General features: G+C 42.3%; 27 non-coding genes and 1 pseudogene across 27 annotated transcripts; all 28 read right to left on the bottom strand.

The window, feature by feature from the left end:
• Positions 1–227: 227 nt before the first annotated feature.
• On the bottom strand, positions 228–346 carry LOC140024780 (5S ribosomal RNA). Its single transcript, XR_011828756.1, has one exon. It is a non-coding gene; the product is annotated as a 5S ribosomal RNA (ribosomal RNA).
• A 415-nt stretch (positions 347–761) lies between these two features.
• LOC140024257 (5S ribosomal RNA) lies at positions 762–880 on the bottom strand. The gene has a single exon (XR_011828230.1). It is a non-coding gene; the product is annotated as a 5S ribosomal RNA (ribosomal RNA).
• Positions 881–1,296: 416 nt separating this feature from the next.
• LOC140023767 (5S ribosomal RNA) lies at positions 1,297–1,415 on the bottom strand. The gene has a single exon (XR_011827733.1). It is a non-coding gene; the product is annotated as a 5S ribosomal RNA (ribosomal RNA).
• A 414-nt stretch (positions 1,416–1,829) lies between these two features.
• LOC140025024 (5S ribosomal RNA) lies at positions 1,830–1,948 on the bottom strand. The gene has a single exon (XR_011829001.1). It is a non-coding gene; the product is annotated as a 5S ribosomal RNA (ribosomal RNA).
• Positions 1,949–2,364: 416 nt separating this feature from the next.
• Positions 2,365–2,483, bottom strand: LOC140024474 (5S ribosomal RNA). The gene has a single exon (XR_011828448.1). It is a non-coding gene; the product is annotated as a 5S ribosomal RNA (ribosomal RNA).
• Positions 2,484–2,899: 416 nt separating this feature from the next.
• Positions 2,900–3,018, bottom strand: LOC140023548 (5S ribosomal RNA). The gene has a single exon (XR_011827517.1). It is a non-coding gene; the product is annotated as a 5S ribosomal RNA (ribosomal RNA).
• Positions 3,019–3,434: 416 nt separating this feature from the next.
• Positions 3,435–3,553, bottom strand: LOC140024319 (5S ribosomal RNA). Its single transcript, XR_011828292.1, has one exon. It is a non-coding gene; the product is annotated as a 5S ribosomal RNA (ribosomal RNA).
• Positions 3,554–3,969: 416 nt separating this feature from the next.
• On the bottom strand, positions 3,970–4,088 carry LOC140032326 (5S ribosomal RNA). The gene has a single exon (XR_011836252.1). It is a non-coding gene; the product is annotated as a 5S ribosomal RNA (ribosomal RNA).
• Positions 4,089–4,504: 416 nt separating this feature from the next.
• On the bottom strand, positions 4,505–4,623 carry LOC140032215 (5S ribosomal RNA). Its single transcript, XR_011836140.1, has one exon. It is a non-coding gene; the product is annotated as a 5S ribosomal RNA (ribosomal RNA).
• Positions 4,624–5,039: 416 nt separating this feature from the next.
• Positions 5,040–5,158, bottom strand: LOC140024703 (5S ribosomal RNA). The gene has a single exon (XR_011828679.1). It is a non-coding gene; the product is annotated as a 5S ribosomal RNA (ribosomal RNA).
• Positions 5,159–5,571: 413 nt separating this feature from the next.
• On the bottom strand, positions 5,572–5,690 carry LOC140025014 (5S ribosomal RNA). Its single transcript, XR_011828991.1, has one exon. It is a non-coding gene; the product is annotated as a 5S ribosomal RNA (ribosomal RNA).
• Positions 5,691–6,106: 416 nt separating this feature from the next.
• LOC140023766 (5S ribosomal RNA) lies at positions 6,107–6,225 on the bottom strand. Its single transcript, XR_011827732.1, has one exon. It is a non-coding gene; the product is annotated as a 5S ribosomal RNA (ribosomal RNA).
• A 414-nt stretch (positions 6,226–6,639) lies between these two features.
• LOC140024256 (5S ribosomal RNA) lies at positions 6,640–6,758 on the bottom strand. The gene has a single exon (XR_011828229.1). It is a non-coding gene; the product is annotated as a 5S ribosomal RNA (ribosomal RNA).
• A 416-nt stretch (positions 6,759–7,174) lies between these two features.
• On the bottom strand, positions 7,175–7,293 carry LOC140024473 (5S ribosomal RNA). The gene has a single exon (XR_011828447.1). It is a non-coding gene; the product is annotated as a 5S ribosomal RNA (ribosomal RNA).
• A 417-nt stretch (positions 7,294–7,710) lies between these two features.
• On the bottom strand, positions 7,711–7,829 carry LOC140032214 (5S ribosomal RNA). Its single transcript, XR_011836139.1, has one exon. It is a non-coding gene; the product is annotated as a 5S ribosomal RNA (ribosomal RNA).
• A 416-nt stretch (positions 7,830–8,245) lies between these two features.
• Positions 8,246–8,364, bottom strand: LOC140024702 (5S ribosomal RNA). Its single transcript, XR_011828678.1, has one exon. It is a non-coding gene; the product is annotated as a 5S ribosomal RNA (ribosomal RNA).
• A 416-nt stretch (positions 8,365–8,780) lies between these two features.
• On the bottom strand, positions 8,781–8,899 carry LOC140021824 (5S ribosomal RNA). Its single transcript, XR_011825806.1, has one exon. It is a non-coding gene; the product is annotated as a 5S ribosomal RNA (ribosomal RNA).
• Positions 8,900–9,313: 414 nt separating this feature from the next.
• LOC140024255 (5S ribosomal RNA) lies at positions 9,314–9,432 on the bottom strand. The gene has a single exon (XR_011828228.1). It is a non-coding gene; the product is annotated as a 5S ribosomal RNA (ribosomal RNA).
• Positions 9,433–9,848: 416 nt separating this feature from the next.
• On the bottom strand, positions 9,849–9,967 carry LOC140024472 (5S ribosomal RNA). Its single transcript, XR_011828446.1, has one exon. It is a non-coding gene; the product is annotated as a 5S ribosomal RNA (ribosomal RNA).
• A 416-nt stretch (positions 9,968–10,383) lies between these two features.
• LOC140023547 (5S ribosomal RNA) lies at positions 10,384–10,502 on the bottom strand. Its single transcript, XR_011827516.1, has one exon. It is a non-coding gene; the product is annotated as a 5S ribosomal RNA (ribosomal RNA).
• Positions 10,503–10,917: 415 nt separating this feature from the next.
• Positions 10,918–11,036, bottom strand: LOC140025057 (5S ribosomal RNA). Its single transcript, XR_011829034.1, has one exon. It is a non-coding gene; the product is annotated as a 5S ribosomal RNA (ribosomal RNA).
• A 416-nt stretch (positions 11,037–11,452) lies between these two features.
• Positions 11,453–11,571, bottom strand: LOC140032325 (5S ribosomal RNA). The gene has a single exon (XR_011836251.1). It is a non-coding gene; the product is annotated as a 5S ribosomal RNA (ribosomal RNA).
• Positions 11,572–11,987: 416 nt separating this feature from the next.
• LOC140032213 (5S ribosomal RNA) lies at positions 11,988–12,106 on the bottom strand. Its single transcript, XR_011836138.1, has one exon. It is a non-coding gene; the product is annotated as a 5S ribosomal RNA (ribosomal RNA).
• Positions 12,107–12,522: 416 nt separating this feature from the next.
• On the bottom strand, positions 12,523–12,641 carry LOC140024701 (5S ribosomal RNA). The gene has a single exon (XR_011828677.1). It is a non-coding gene; the product is annotated as a 5S ribosomal RNA (ribosomal RNA).
• Positions 12,642–13,054: 413 nt separating this feature from the next.
• On the bottom strand, positions 13,055–13,173 carry LOC140025013 (5S ribosomal RNA). Its single transcript, XR_011828990.1, has one exon. It is a non-coding gene; the product is annotated as a 5S ribosomal RNA (ribosomal RNA).
• A 416-nt stretch (positions 13,174–13,589) lies between these two features.
• LOC140023248 (5S ribosomal RNA) lies at positions 13,590–13,708 on the bottom strand. Its single transcript, XR_011827219.1, has one exon. It is a non-coding gene; the product is annotated as a 5S ribosomal RNA (ribosomal RNA).
• Positions 13,709–14,122: 414 nt separating this feature from the next.
• LOC140024254 (5S ribosomal RNA) lies at positions 14,123–14,241 on the bottom strand. Its single transcript, XR_011828227.1, has one exon. It is a non-coding gene; the product is annotated as a 5S ribosomal RNA (ribosomal RNA).
• Positions 14,242–14,657: 416 nt separating this feature from the next.
• Positions 14,658–14,776, bottom strand: LOC140025120 (5S ribosomal RNA; annotated as a pseudogene).
• Positions 14,777–14,889: the final 113 nt, after the last annotated feature.

Below are 14,889 nucleotides of genomic sequence, written 5' to 3'. Positions count from 1 at the left end.
TATCATGAAATCAATCCTTCACGCTTGCGCTGATACATTTGCGCCGACAAATTTGAGCGACGATTCGGGCTTTGATCGAGCCGTACCGTTCCTGATTTGTCTCGCGCCTTCAGATCTGCCTTCATGCTTCGAGAAGAAGCAAAATATAAAGCAATCGTTCCGAAGGACCTAAATTACTACAGGATAAAGAACGAATAGAAAATTTGAATTTCGAAACAAAAAAGAGAGGGGTGCAACAAGAGGAATTCCCAGGGGGTCACCCATCCTAATACTGCTCACGCCCAAGCACGCTTAAATTCGGAGTTCTGATGGGATACGGTGCATTAGTGCTGGTATGATTGCACCCACAACGTTCCTTTCGCTTTATTCTTTTAAACTACCCCGTCCAGCGAAGCAGTGTGGCTTTTCTAGACCGGAATTCATTTTAAGCGTCAATTGAAGCATTTTCCTCTTATCCTTTTATTTATTTACTTTATATTTTTTTTTGTCATTGATTTGCCCCCTGTTTTTTTCCATCATCCCGCAACTCTAAATTATCATGAAATCAATCCTTCACGCTTGCGCTGATACATTTGCGCCGACAAATTTGAGCGACGATCCGGGATTTGATCGAGCCGTACCGTTCCTGATTTGTCTCGCGCCTTCAGATCCTCCTTCACGCTTCGACAAGAAGCAAAATATTAAGCAATCGTTCCGACAGAGCTAAATTACTACAGGATAAAGAACGAATAGGAAATTTGGATTTCGAAACAAAAAAGAGAGGGGTGCAACACGAGGACTTCCCAGGGGGTCACCAATCCAAGTATTACTCTCGCCCAAACACGCTTAATTTCGAAGTTCTGATGGGATCCGGTGCATTAGTGCTGGTATGATCGCACCCGCCATATTCCTTTCGCTTTATTCTTTTAAACTACCCCGTCCTGCGAAGCAGTGTGGCTTTTCTAGACCGAAATTCATTTTAAGCATCAATTCAAGCATTTTCCTATTATCCTTTTATTTATTTGCTTTCATATTTTTTTTTGATATTGATTTGCCCCCTGTTTTTTTCCATCATCCCGCAACTCTAAATTATCATGAAATCAATCCTTCACGCTTGCGCTGATACATTTGCGCCGACAAATTTGAGCGACGATCCGGGCTTTGATCGAGCCGTACCGTTCCTGATTTGTCTCGCGCCTTCAGATCCTCCTTCACGCTTCGACAAGAAGCAAAATATTAAGCAATCGTTCCGACGGAGCTAAATTACTACAGGATAAAGAACGAATAGGAAATTTGGATTTCGAAACAAAAAAGAGAGGGGTGCAACACGAGGACTTCCCAGGGGGTCACCCATCCTAATACTGCTTACGCCCAAGCACGCTTAACTTTGGAGTTCTGATGGGATACGGTGCATTAGTGCTGGTATGATCGCACCCACAACGTTCCTTTCGTTTTATTCTTTTAAACTACCCTGTCCTGCGAAGCAGTGTGGCTTTTCTAGACCGGAATTCATTTTAAGCGTCAATTGAAGCATTTTCCTCTTATCCTTTTATTTATTTACTTTATATATTTTTTGTTATTGATTTGCACCCTATTTTTTTCCATCATCCCGCAACTCTAAATTATCATGAAATCAATCCTTCACGCTTGCGGTGATACATTTGCGCCGACAAATTTGAGCGACGATCCGGGCTTTGATCGAGCCGTACCGTTCCTGATTTGTCTCGCGCCTTCAGATCCTCCTTCACGCGTCGACAAGAAGCAAAATATTAAGCAATCGTTCCGACAGAGCTAAATTACTACAGGATAAAGAACGAATAGGAAATTTGGATTTCGAAACAAAAAAGAGAGGGGTGCAACACGAGGACTTCCCAGGGGGTCACCAATCCAAGTATTACTCTCGCTCAAACACGCTTAATTTCGAAGTTCTGATGGGATCCGGTGCATTAGTGCTGGTATGATCGCACCCGCCATATTCCTTTCGCTTTATTCTTTTAAACTACCCCGTCCTGCGAAGCAGTTTGGCTTTTCTAGACCGAAATTCATTTTAAGCGTCAATTCAAGCATTTTCCTATTATCCTTTTATTTATTTGCTTTCATATTTTTTTTTGTCATTGATTTGCCCCCTGTTTTTTTCCATCATCCCGCAACTCTAAATTATCATGAAATCAATCCTTCACGCTTGCGCTGATACATTTGCGCCGACAAATTTGAGCGACGATCCGGGATTTGATCGAGCCGTACCGTTCCTGATTTGTCTCGCGCCTTCAGATCCGCCTTCATGCTTCGAGAAGAAGCAAAATATAAAGCAATCGTTCCGAAGGACCTAAATTACTACAGGATAAAGAACGAATAGAAAATTTGAATTTCGAAAGAAAAAAGAGAGGGGTGCAACAAGAGGAATTCCCAGGGGGTCACCCATCCTAGTACTACTCTCGCCCAAGCATGCTGAACTTCGGAGTTCTGATGTGATCCGGTGCATTAGTGCTGGTATGATCGTACCCGCCATGTTCCTTTCGCTTTATTCTTTTAAACTACCCCGTCCTGCGAAGCAGTGTGGCTTTTCTAGACCGAAATTCATTTTAAGCGTCAATTCAAGCATTTTTTTCTTATCCTTTTGTTTATTTGCTTTCATATTTTTTTTTGTTATTGATTTGCACCCTGTTTTTTTCCCTCATCGCGCAACAATAAATTGTCATCAAATCAATCCATCACGCTAGCGCTGATACATTTGCGCCGACAAATTTGAGCGATGATCCGGGCTTTGATCGAGCCGTACCGTTCCTGATTTCTCTCGCGCCTTCAGATCCGCCTTCATGCTTCGAGAAGAAGCAAAATATAAAGCAATCGTTCCGAAGGACCTAAATTACTACAGGATAAAGAACGAATAGAAAATTTGAATTTCGAAACAAAAAAGAGAGGGGTGCAACAAGAGGAATTCCCAGGGGGTCACCCATCCTAATACTGCTCACGCCCAAGCACGCTTAACTTCGGAGTTCTGATGGGATACGGTGCATTAGTGCTGGTATGATCGCACCCACAACGTTCCTTTCGCTTTATTCTTTTAAACTACCCCGTCCAGCGAAGCAGTGTGGCTTTTCTAGTCCGGAATTCATTTTAAGCGTCAATTGAAGCATTTTCCTCTTATTCTTTTATTTATTTACTTTATATTTTTTTTTTGTTATTGATTTGCACCCTGTTTTTTTCCATCATCCCGCAACTCTAAATTATCCTGAAATCAATCCTTCACGCTTGCGCTGATACATTTGCGCCGACAAATTTGAGCGACGATCCGGGCTTTGATCGAGCCGTACCGTTCCTGATTTGTCTCGCGCCTTCAGATCCTCCTTCACGCTTCGACAAGAAGCAAAATATTAAGCAATCGTTCCAACGGAGCTAAATTACTACAGGATAAAGAACGAATAGGAAATTTGGATTTCGAAACAAAAAAGAGAGGGGTGCAACACGAGGACTTCCCAGGGGGTCACCAATCCAAGTACTACTCTCGCCCAAACACGCTTAATTTCGAAGTTCTGATGGGATCCGGTTCATTAGTGCTGGTATGATAGCACCCGCCATATTCCTTTCGCTTTATTCTTTTAAACTACCCCGTCCTGCGAAGCAGTGTGGCTTTTCTAGACCGAAATTCATTTTAAGCGTCAATTCAAGCATTTTCCTATTATCCTTTTATTTATTTGCTTTCTTATTTTTTTTTGTTATTGATTTGCCCCCTATTTTTTTCCATCATCCCGCAACTCTAAATTATCATGAAATCAATCCTTCACGCTTGCGCTGATACATTTGCGCCGACAAATTTGAGCGACGATTCGGGCTTTGATCGAGCCGTACCGTTCCTGATTTGTCTCGCGCCTTCAGATCTGCCTTCATGCTTCGAGAAGAAGCAAAATATAAAGCAATCGTTCCGAAGGACCTAAATTACTACAGGATAAAGAACGAATAGAAAATTTGAATTTCGAAACAAAAAAGAGAGGGGTGCAACAAGAGGAATTCCCAGGGGGTCACCCATCCTAGTACTACTCTCGCCCAAGCATGCTTAACTTCGAAGTTCTGATGGGATCCGGTGCATTAGTGCTGGTATGATCGCACCCGCCATGTTCCTTTCGCATTATTCTTTTAAACTACCCCGTCCTGCGAAGCAGTGTGGCTTTTGTAGACCGAAATTCATTTTAAGCGTCAATTCAAGCATTTTCCTATTATCCTTTTATTTATTTGCTTTCATATTTTTTTTTGTTATTGATTTGCCCCCTGTTTTTTTCCATCATCCCGCAACTCTAAATTATCATGAAATCAATCCTTCACGCTTGCGCTGATACATTTGCGCCGACAAATTTGAGCGACGATCCGGGCTTTGATCGAGCCGTACCATTCCTGATTTGTCTCGCGCCTTCAGATCCGCCTTCATGCTTCGAGAAGAAGCAAAATATAAAGCAATCATTCCGAAGGACCTAAATTACTACAGGATAAAGAACGAATAGAAAATTTGAATTTCGAAACAAAAAAAAGAGGGGTGCAACAAGAGGAATTCCCAGGGGGTAACCCATCCTAGTACTACTCTCGCCCAAGCATGCTTAACTTCGGAGTTCTGATGGGATCCGGTGCATTAGTGCTGGTATGATCGCACCCGCCATGTTCCTTTCGCTTTATTCTTTTAAACTACCCCGTCCTGCGAAGCAGTGTGGCTTTTCTAGACCGAAATTCATTTTAAGCGTCAATTCAAGCATTTTTCTCTTATCCTTTTATTTATTTGCTTTCATATTTTTTTTTGTTATTGATTTGCACCCTGTTTTTTTCCCTCATCGCGCAACAATAAATTGTCATGAAATCAATCCATCACGCTAGCGCTGATACATTTGCGCCGACAAATTTGAACGATGATCCGGGCTTTGATCGAGCCGTACCGTTCCTGAATTCTCTCGCGCCTTCAGATCCGCCTTCATGCTTCGAGAAGAAGCAAAATATAAAGCAATCGTTCCGAAGGACCTAAATTACTGCAGGATAAAGAACGAATAGAAAATTTGAATTTCGAAACAAAAAAGAGAGGGGTGCAACAAGAGGAATTCCCAGGGGGTCACCCATCCTAATACTGCTCACGCCCAAGCACGCTTAAATTCGGAGTTCTGATGGGATACGGTGCATTAGTGCTGGTATGATCGCACCCACAACGTTCCTTTCGCTTTATTCTTTTAAACTACCCCGTCCAGCGAAGCAGTGTGGCTTTTCTAGACCGGAATTCATTTTAAGCGTCAATTGAAGCATTTTCCTCTTATCCTTTTATTTATTTACTTTATATTTTTTTGTTATTGATTTGCACCCTGTTTTCTTCCATCATCCCGCAACTCTAAATTATCATGAAATCAATCCTTCACGCTTGCGGTGATACATTTGCGCCGACAAATTTGAGCGACGATCCGGGCTTTGATCGAGCCGTACCGTTCCTGATTTGTCTCGCGCCTTCAGATCCTCCTTCACGCTTCGACAAGAAGCAAAATATTAAGCAATCGTTCCGACGGAGCTAAATTACTACAGGATAAAGAACGAATAGGAAATTTGGATTTCGAAACAAAAAAGAGAGGGGTGCAACACGAGGACTTCCCAGGGGGTCACCAATCCAAGTGCTACTCTCGCCCAAACACGCTTAATTTCGAAGTTCTGAAGGGATCCGGTGCATTAGTGCTGGTATGATCGCACCCGCCATATTCCTTTCGCTTTATTCTTTTAAACTACCCCGTCCTGCGAAGCAGTGTGGCTTTTCTAGACCGAAATTCATTTTAAGCATCAATTCAAGCATTTTCCTATTATCCTTTTATTTATTTGCTTTCATATTTTTTTTTGATATTGATTTGCCCCCTGTTTTTTTCCATCATCCCGCAACTCTAAATTATCATGAAATCAATCCTTCACGCTTGCGCTGATACATTTGCGCCGACAAATTTGAGCGACGATCCGGGCTTTGATCGAGCCGTACCGTTCCTGATTTGTCTCGCGCCTTCAGATCCTCCTTCACGCTTCGACAAGAAGCAAAATATTAAGCAATCGTTCCGACGGAGCTAAATTACTACAGGATAAAGAATGAATAGGAAATTTGGATTTCGAAACAAAAAAGAGAGGGGTGCAACACGAGGACTTCCCAGGGGGTCACCCATCCTAATACTGCTTACGCCCAAGCACGCTTAACTTTGGAGTTCTGATGGGATACGGTGCATTAGTGCTGGTATGATCGCACCCACAACGTTCCTTTCGTTTTATTCTTTTAAACTACCCTGTCCTGCGAAGCAGTGTGGCTTTTCTAGACCGGAATTCATTTTAAGCGTCAATTGAAGCATTTTCCTCTTATCCTTTTATTTATTTACTTTATATATTTTTTGTTATTGATTTGCACCCTATTTTTTTCCATCATCCCGCAACTCTAAATTATCATGAAATCAATCCTTCACGCTTGCGGTGATACATTTGCGCCGACAAATTTGAGCGACGATCCGGGCTTTGATCGAGCCGTACCGTTCCTGATTTGTCTCGCGCCTTCAGATCCTCCTTCACGCGTCGACAAGAAGCAAAATATTAAGCAATCGTTCCGACAGAGCTAAATTACTACAGGATAAAGAACGAATAGGAAATTTGGATTTCGAAACAAAAAAGAGAGGGGTGCAACACGAGGACTTCCCAGGGGGTCACCAATCCAAGTATTACTCTCGCCCAAACACGCTTAATTTCGAAGTTCTGATGGGATCCGGTGCATTAGTGCTGGTATGATCGCACCCGCCATATTCCTTTCGCTTTATTCTTTTAAACTACCCCGTCCTGCGAAGCAGTTTGGCTTTTCTAGACCGAAATTCATTTTAAGCGTCAATTCAAGCATTTTCCTATTATCCTTTTATTTATTTGCTTTCATATTTTTTTTTGTCATTGATTTGCCCCCTGTTTTTTTCCATCATCCCGCAACTCTAAATTATCATGAAATCAATCCTTCACGCTTGCGCTGATACATTTGCGCCGACAAATTTGAGCGACGATCCGGGATTTGATCGAGCCGTACCGTTCCTGATTTGTCTCGCGCCTTCAGATCCGCCTTCATGCTTCGAGAAGAAGCAAAATATAAAGCAATCGTTCCGAAGGACCTAAATTACTACAGGATAAAGAACGAATAGAAAATTTGAATTTCGAAAGAAAAAAGAGAGGGGTGCAACAAGAGGAATTCCCAGGGGGTCACCCATCCTAGTACTACTCTCGCCCAAGCATGCTGAACTTCGGAGTTCTGATGTGATCCGGTGCATTAGTGCTGGTATGATCGTACCCGCCATGTTCCTTTCGCTTTATTCTTTTAAACTACCCCGTCCTGCGAAGCAGTGTGGCTTTTCTAGACCGAAATTCATTTTAAGCGTCAATTCAAGCATTTTTTTCTTATCCTTTTGTTTATTTGCTTTCATATTTTTTTTTTGTTATTGATTTGCACCCTGTTTTTTTCCCTCATCGCGCAACAATAAATTGTCATCAAATCAATCCATCACGCTAGCGCTGATACATTTGCGCCGACAAATTTGAGCGATGATCCGGGCTTTGATCGAGCCGTACCGTTCCTGATTTCTCTCGCTCCTTCAGATCCGCCTTCATGCTTCGAGAAGAAGCAAAATATAAAGCAATCGTTTCGAAGGACCTAAATTACTACAGGATAAAGAACGAATAGAAAATTTGAATTTCGAAACAAAAAAAAGAGGGGTGCAACAAGAGGAATTCCCAGGGGGTAACCCATCCTAGTACTACTCTCGCCCAAGCATGCTTAACTTCGGAGTTCTGATGGGATCCGGTGCATTAGTGCTGGTATGATCGCACCCGCCATGTTCCTTTCGCTTTATTCTTTTAAACTACCCCGTCCTGCGAAGCAGTGTGGCTTTTCTAGACCGAAATTCATTTTAAGCGTCAATTCAAGCATTTTTCTCTTATCCTTTTATTTATTTGCTTTCATATTTTTTTTTGTTATTGATTTGCACCCTGTTTTTTTCCCTCATCGCGCAACAATAAATTGTCATGAAATCAATCCATCACGCTAGCGCTGATACATTTGCGCCGACAAATTTGAACGAAGATCCGGGCTTTGATCGAGCCGTACCGTTCCTGAATTCTCTCGCGCCTTCAGATCCGCCTTCATGCTTCGAGAAGAAGCAAAATATAAAGCAATCGTTCCGAAGGACCTAAATTACTACAGGATAAAGAACGAATAGAAAATTTGAATTTCGAAACAAAAAAGAGAGGGGTGCAACAAGAGGAATTCCCAGGGGGTCACCCATCCTAATACTGCTCACGCCCAAGCACGCTTAAATTCGGAGTTCTGATGGGATACGGTGCATTAGTGCTGGTATGATCGCACCCACAACGTTCCTTTCGCTTTATTCTTTTAAACTACCCCGTCCAGCGAAGCAGTGTGGCTTTTCTAGACCGGAATTCATTTTAAGCGTCAATTCAAGCATTTTCCTATTATCCTTTTATTTATTTGCTTTCTTATTTTTTTTTGTTATTGATTTGCCCCCTATTTTTTTCCATCATCCCGCAACTCTAAATTATCATGAAATCAATCCTTCACGCTTGCGCTGACACATTTGCGCCGACAAATTTGAGCGACGATTCGGGCTTTGATCGAGCCGTACCGTTCCTGATTTGTCTCGCGCCTTCAGATCTGCCTTCATGCTACGAGAAGAAGCAAAATATAAAGCAATCGTTCCGAAGGACCTAAATTACTACAGGATAAAGAACGAATAGGAAATTTGGATTTCGAAACAAAAAAGAGAGGGGTGCAACACGAGGACTTCCCAGGGGGTCACCCATCCTAATACTGCTTACGCCCAAGCACGCTTAACTTCGGAGTTCTGATGGGATACGGTGCATTAGTGCTGGTATGATCGCACCCACAACGTTCCTTTCGTTTTATTCTTTTAAACTACCCTGTCCTGCGAAGCAGTGTGGCTTTTCTAGACCGGAATTCATTTTAAGCGTCAATTGAAGCATTTTCCTCTTATCCTTTTATTTATTTACTTTATATATTTTTTGTTATTGATTTGCACCCTATTTTTTTCCATCATCCCGCAACTCTAAATTATCATGAAATCAATCCTTCACGCTTGCGGTGATACATTTGCGCCGACAAATTTGAGCGACGATCCGGGCTTTGATCGAGCCGTACCGTTCCTGATTTGTCTCGCGCCTTCAGATCCTCCTTCACGCGTCGACAAGAAGCAAAATATTAAGCAATCGTTCCGACAGAGCTAAATTACTACAGGATAAAGAACGAATAGGAAATTTGGATTTCGAAACAAAAAAGAGAGGGGTGCAACACGAGGACTTCCCAGGGGGTCACCAATCCAAGTATTACTCTCGCCCAAACACGCTTAATTTCGAAGTTCTGATGGGATCCGGTGCATTAGTGCTGGTATGATCGCACCCGCCATATTCCTTTCGCTTTATTCTTTTAAACTACCCCATCCTGCGAAGCAGTTTGGCTTTTCTAGACCGAAATTCATTTTAAGCGTCAATTCAAGCATTTTCCTATTATCCTTTTATTTATTTGCTTTCATATTTTTTTTTGTCATTGATTTGCCCCCTGTTTTTTTCCATCATCCCGCAACTCTAAATTATCATGAAATCAATCCTTCACGCTTGCGCTGATACATTTGCGCCGACAAATTTGAGCGACGATCCGGGATTTGATCGAGCCGTACCGTTCCTGATTTGTCTCGCGCCTTCAGATCCGCCTTCATGCTTCGAGAAGAAGCAAAATATAAAGCAATCGTTCCGAAGGACCTAAATTACTACAGGATAAAGAACGAATAGAAAATTTGAATTTCGAAAGAAAAAAGAGAGGGGTGCAACAAGAGGAATTCCCAGGGGGTCACCCATCCTAGTACTACTCTCGCCCAAGCATGCTGAACTTCGGAGTTCTGATGTGATCCGGTGCATTAGTGCTGGTATGATCGTACCCGCCATGTTCCTTTCGCTTTATTCTTTTAAACTACCCCGTCCTGCGAAGCAGTGTGGCTTTTCTAGACCGAAATTCATTTTAAGCGTCAATTCAAGCATTTTTTTCTTATCCTTTTGTTTATTTGCTTTCATATTTTTTTTTGTTATTGATTTGCACCCTGTTTTTTTCCCTCATCGCGCAACAATAAATTGTCATCAAATCAATCCATCACGCTAGCGCTGATACATTTGCGCCGACAAATTTGAGCGATGATCCGGGCTTTGATCGAGCCGTACCGTTCCTGATTTCTCTCGCGCCTTCAGATCCGCCTTCATGCTTCGAGAAGAAGCAAAATATAAAGCAATCGTTCCGAAGGACCTAAATTACTACAGGATAAAGAACGAATAGAAAATTTGAATTTCGAAACAAAAAAGAGAGGGGTGCAACAAGAGGAATTCCCAGGGGGTCACCCATCCTAATACTGCTCACGCCCAAGCACGCTTAACTTCGGAGTTCTGATGGGATACGGTGCATTAGTGCTGGTATGATCGCACCCACAACGTTCCTTTCGCTTTATTCTTTTAAACTACCCCGTCCAGCGAAGCAGTGTGGCTTTTCTAGACCGGAATTCATTTTAAGCGTCAATTGAAGCATTTTCCTCTTATTCTTTTATTTATTTACTTTATATTTTTTTTTGTTATTGATTTGCACCCTGTTTTTTTCCATCATCCCGCAACTCTAAATTATCATGAAATCAATCCTTCACGCTTGCGCTGATACATTTGCGCCGACAAATTTGAGCGACGATCCGGGCTTTGATCGAGCCGTACCGTTCCTGATTTGTCTCGCGCCTTCAGATTCTCCTTCACGCTTCGACAAGAAGCAAAATATTAAGCAATCGTTCCAACGGAGCTAAATTACTACAGGATAAAGAACGAATAGGAAATTTGGATTTCGAAACAAAAAAGAGAGGGGTGCAACACGAGGACTTCCCAGGGGGTCACCAATCCAAGTACTACTCTCGCCCAAACATGCTTAATTTCGAAGTTCTGATGGGATCCGGTTCACTAGTGCTGGTATGATAGCACCCGCCATATTCCTTTCGCTTTATTCTTTTAAACTACCCCGTCCTGCGAAGCAGTGTGGCTTTTCTAGACCGAAATTCGTTTTAAGCGTCAATTCAAGCATTTTCCTATTATCCTTTTATTTATTTGCTTTCTTATTTTTTTTTGTTATTGATTTGCCCCCTATTTTTTTCCATCATCCCGCAACTCTAAATTATCATGAAATCAATCCTTCACGCTTGCGCTGACACATTTGCGCCGACAAATTTGAGCGACGATTCGGGCTTTGATCGAGCCGTACCGTTCCTGATTTGTCTCGCGCCTTCAGATCTGCCTTCATGCTTCGAGAAGAAGCAAAATATAAAGCAATCGTTCCGAAGGACCTAAATTACTACAGGATAAAGAACGAATAGAAAATTTGAATTTCGAAACAAAAAAGAGAGGGGTGCAACAAGAGGAATTCCCAGGGGGTCACCCATCCTAGTACTACTCTCGCCCAAGCATGCTTAACTTCGAAGTTCTGATGGGATCCGGTGCATTAGTGCTGGTATGATCGCACCCGCCATGTTCCTTTCGCATTATTCTTTTAAACTACCCCGTCCTGCGAAGCAGTGTGGCTTTTCTAGACCGAAATTCATTTTAAGCGTCAATTCAAGCATTTTCCTATTATCCTTTTATTTATTTGCTTTCATATTTTTTTTTGTTATTGATTTGCCCCCTGTTTTTTTCCATCATCCCGCAACTCTAAATTATCATGAAATCAATCCTTCACGCTTGCGCTGATACATTTGCGCCGACAAATTTGAGCGACGATCCGGGCTTTGATCGAGCCGTACCATTCCTGATTTGTCTCGCGCCTTCAGATCCGCCTTCATGCTTCGAGAAGAAGCAAAATATAAAGCAATCATTCCGAAGGACCTAAATTACTACAGGATAAAGAACGAATAGAAAATTTGAATTTCGAAACAAAAAAAAGAGGGGTGCAACAAGAGGAATTCCCAGGGGGTAACCCATCCTAGTACTACTCTCGCCCAAGCATGCTTAACTTCGGAGTTCTGATGGGATCCGGTGCATTAGTGCTGGTATGATCGCACCCGCCATGTTCCTTTCGCTTTATTCTTTTAAACTACCCCGTCCTGCGAAGCAGTGTGGCTTTTCTAGACCGAAATTCATTTTAAGCGTCAATTCAAGCATTTTTCTCTTATCCTTTTATTTATTTGCTTTCATATTTTTTTTTGTTATTGATTTGCACCCTGTTTTTTTCCCTCATCGCGCAACAATAAATTGTCATGAAATCAATCCATCACGCTAGCGCTGATACATTTGCGCCGACAAATTTGAACGATGATCCGGGCTTTGATCGAGCCGTACCGTTCCTGAATTCTCTCGCGCCTTCAGATCCGCCTTCATGCTTCGAGAAGAAGCAAAATATAAAGCAATCGTTCCGAAGGACCTAAATTACTACAGGATAAAGAACGAATAGAAAATTTGAATTTCGAAACAAAAAAGAGAGGGGTGCAACAAGAGGAATTCCCAGGGGGTCACCCATCCTAATACTGCTCACGCCCAAGCACGCTTAAATTCGGAGTTCTGATGGGATACGGTGCATTAGTGCTGGTATGATCGCACCCACAACGTTCCTTTCGCTTTATTCTTTTAAACTACCCCGTCCAGCGAAGCAGTGTGGCTTTTCTAGACCGGAATTCATTTTAAGCGTCAATTGAAGCATTTTCCTCTTATCCTTTTATTTATTTACTTTATATTTTTTTGTTATTGATTTGCACCCTGTTTTCTTCCATCATCCCGCAACTCTAAATTATCATGAAATCAATCCTTCACGCTTGCGGTGATACATTTGCGCCGACAAATTTGAGCGACGATCCGGGCTTTGATCGAGCCGTACCGTTCCTGATTTGTCTCGCGCCTTCAGATCCTCCTTCACGCTTCGACAAGAAGCAAAATATTAAGCAATCGTTCCGACGGAGCTAAATTACTACAGGATAAAGAACGAATAGGAAATTTGGATTTCGAAACAAAAAAGAGAGGGGTGCAACACGAGGACTTCCCAGGGGGTCACCAATCCAAGTGCTACTCTCGCCCAAACACGCTTAATTTCGAAGTTCTGAAGGGATCCGGTGCATTAGTGCTGGTATGATCGCACCCGCCATATTCCTTTCGCTTTATTCTTTTAAACTACCCCGTCCTGCGAAGCAGTGTGGCTTTTCTAGACCGAAATTCATTTTAAGCGTCAATTCAAGCATTTTCCTATTATCCTTTTATTTATTTGCTTTCATATTTTTTTTTGATATTGATTTGCCCCCTGTTTTTTTCCATCATCCCGCAACTCTAAATTATCATGAAATCAATCCTTCACGCTTGCGCTGATACATTTGCGCCGACAAATTTGAGCGACGATCCGGGCTTTGATCGAGCCGTACCGTTCCTGATTTGTCTCGCGCCTTCAGATCCTCCTTCACGCTTCGACAAGAAGCAAAATATTAAGCAATCGTTCCGACGGAGCTAAATTACTACAGGATAAAGAACGAATAGGAAATTTGGATTTCGAAACAAAAAAGAGAGGGGTGCAACACGAGGACTTCCCAGGGGGTCACCCATCCTAATACTGCTTACGCCCAAGCACGCTTAACTTCGGAGTTCTGATGGGATACGGTGCCTTAGTGCTGGTATGATCGCACCCACAACGTTCCTTTCGCTTTATTCTTTTAAACTACCCTGTCCTGCGAAGCAGTGTGGCTTTTCTAGACCGGAATTCATTTTAAGCGTCAATTGAAGTATTTTCCTCTTATCCTTTTATTTATTTACTTTATATATTTTTTGTTATTGATTTGCACCCTATTTTTTTCCATCATCCCGCAACTCTAAATTATCATGAAATCAATCCTTCACGCTTGCGGTGATACATTTGCGCCGACAAATTTGAGCGACGATCCGGGCTTTGATCGAGCCGTACCGTTCCTGATTTGTCTCGCGCCTTCAGATCCTCCTTCACGCGTCGACAAGAAGCAAAATATTAAGCAATCGTTCCGACAGAGCTAAATTACTACAGGATAAAGAACGAATAGGAAATTTGGATTTCGAAACAAAAAAGAGAGGGGTGCAACACGAGGACTTCCCAGGGGGTCACCAATCCAAGTATTACTCTCGCCCAAACACGCTTAATTTCGAAGTTCTGATGGGATCCGGTGCATTAGTGCTGGTATGATCGCACCCGCCATATTCCTTTCGCTTTATTCTTTTAACCTACCCCGTCCTGCGAAGCAGTTTGGCTTTTCTAGACCGAAATTCAATTTAAGCGTCAATTCAAGCATTTTCCTATTATCCTTTTATTTATTTGCTTTCATATTTTTTTTTGTCATTGATTTGCCCCCTGTTTTTTTCCATCATCCCGCAACTCTAAATTATCATGAAATCAATCCTTCACGCTTGCGCTGATACATTTGCGCCGACAAATTTGAGCGACGATCCGGGATTTGATCGAGCCGTACCGTTCCTGATTTGTCTCGCGCCTTCAGATCCGCCTTCATGCTTCGAGAAGAAGCAAAATATAAAGCAATCGTTCCGAAGGACCTAAATTACTACAGGATAAAGAACGAATAGAAAATTTGAATTTCGAAAGAAAAAAGAGAGGGGTGCAACAAGAGGAATTCCCAGGGGGTCACCCATCCTAGTACTACTCTCGCCCAAGCATGCTGAACTTCGGAGTTCTGATGTGATCTCGTGCATTAGTGCTGGTATGATCGTACCCGCCATGTTCCTTTCGCTTTATTCTTTTAAACTACCCCGTCCTGCGAAGCAGTGTGGCTTTTCTAGACCGAAATTCATTTTAAGCGTCAATTCAAGCATTTTTTTCTTATCCTT

The sequence above is a fragment of the Coffea arabica genome, chromosome 11e, assembly GCF_036785885.1.
Source record: "Coffea arabica cultivar ET-39 chromosome 11e, Coffea Arabica ET-39 HiFi, whole genome shotgun sequence".
Lineage (NCBI taxonomy): Eukaryota > Viridiplantae > Streptophyta > Magnoliopsida > Gentianales > Rubiaceae > Coffea > Coffea arabica.
This window is presented reverse-complemented; position numbering and strand designations above follow the sequence as displayed.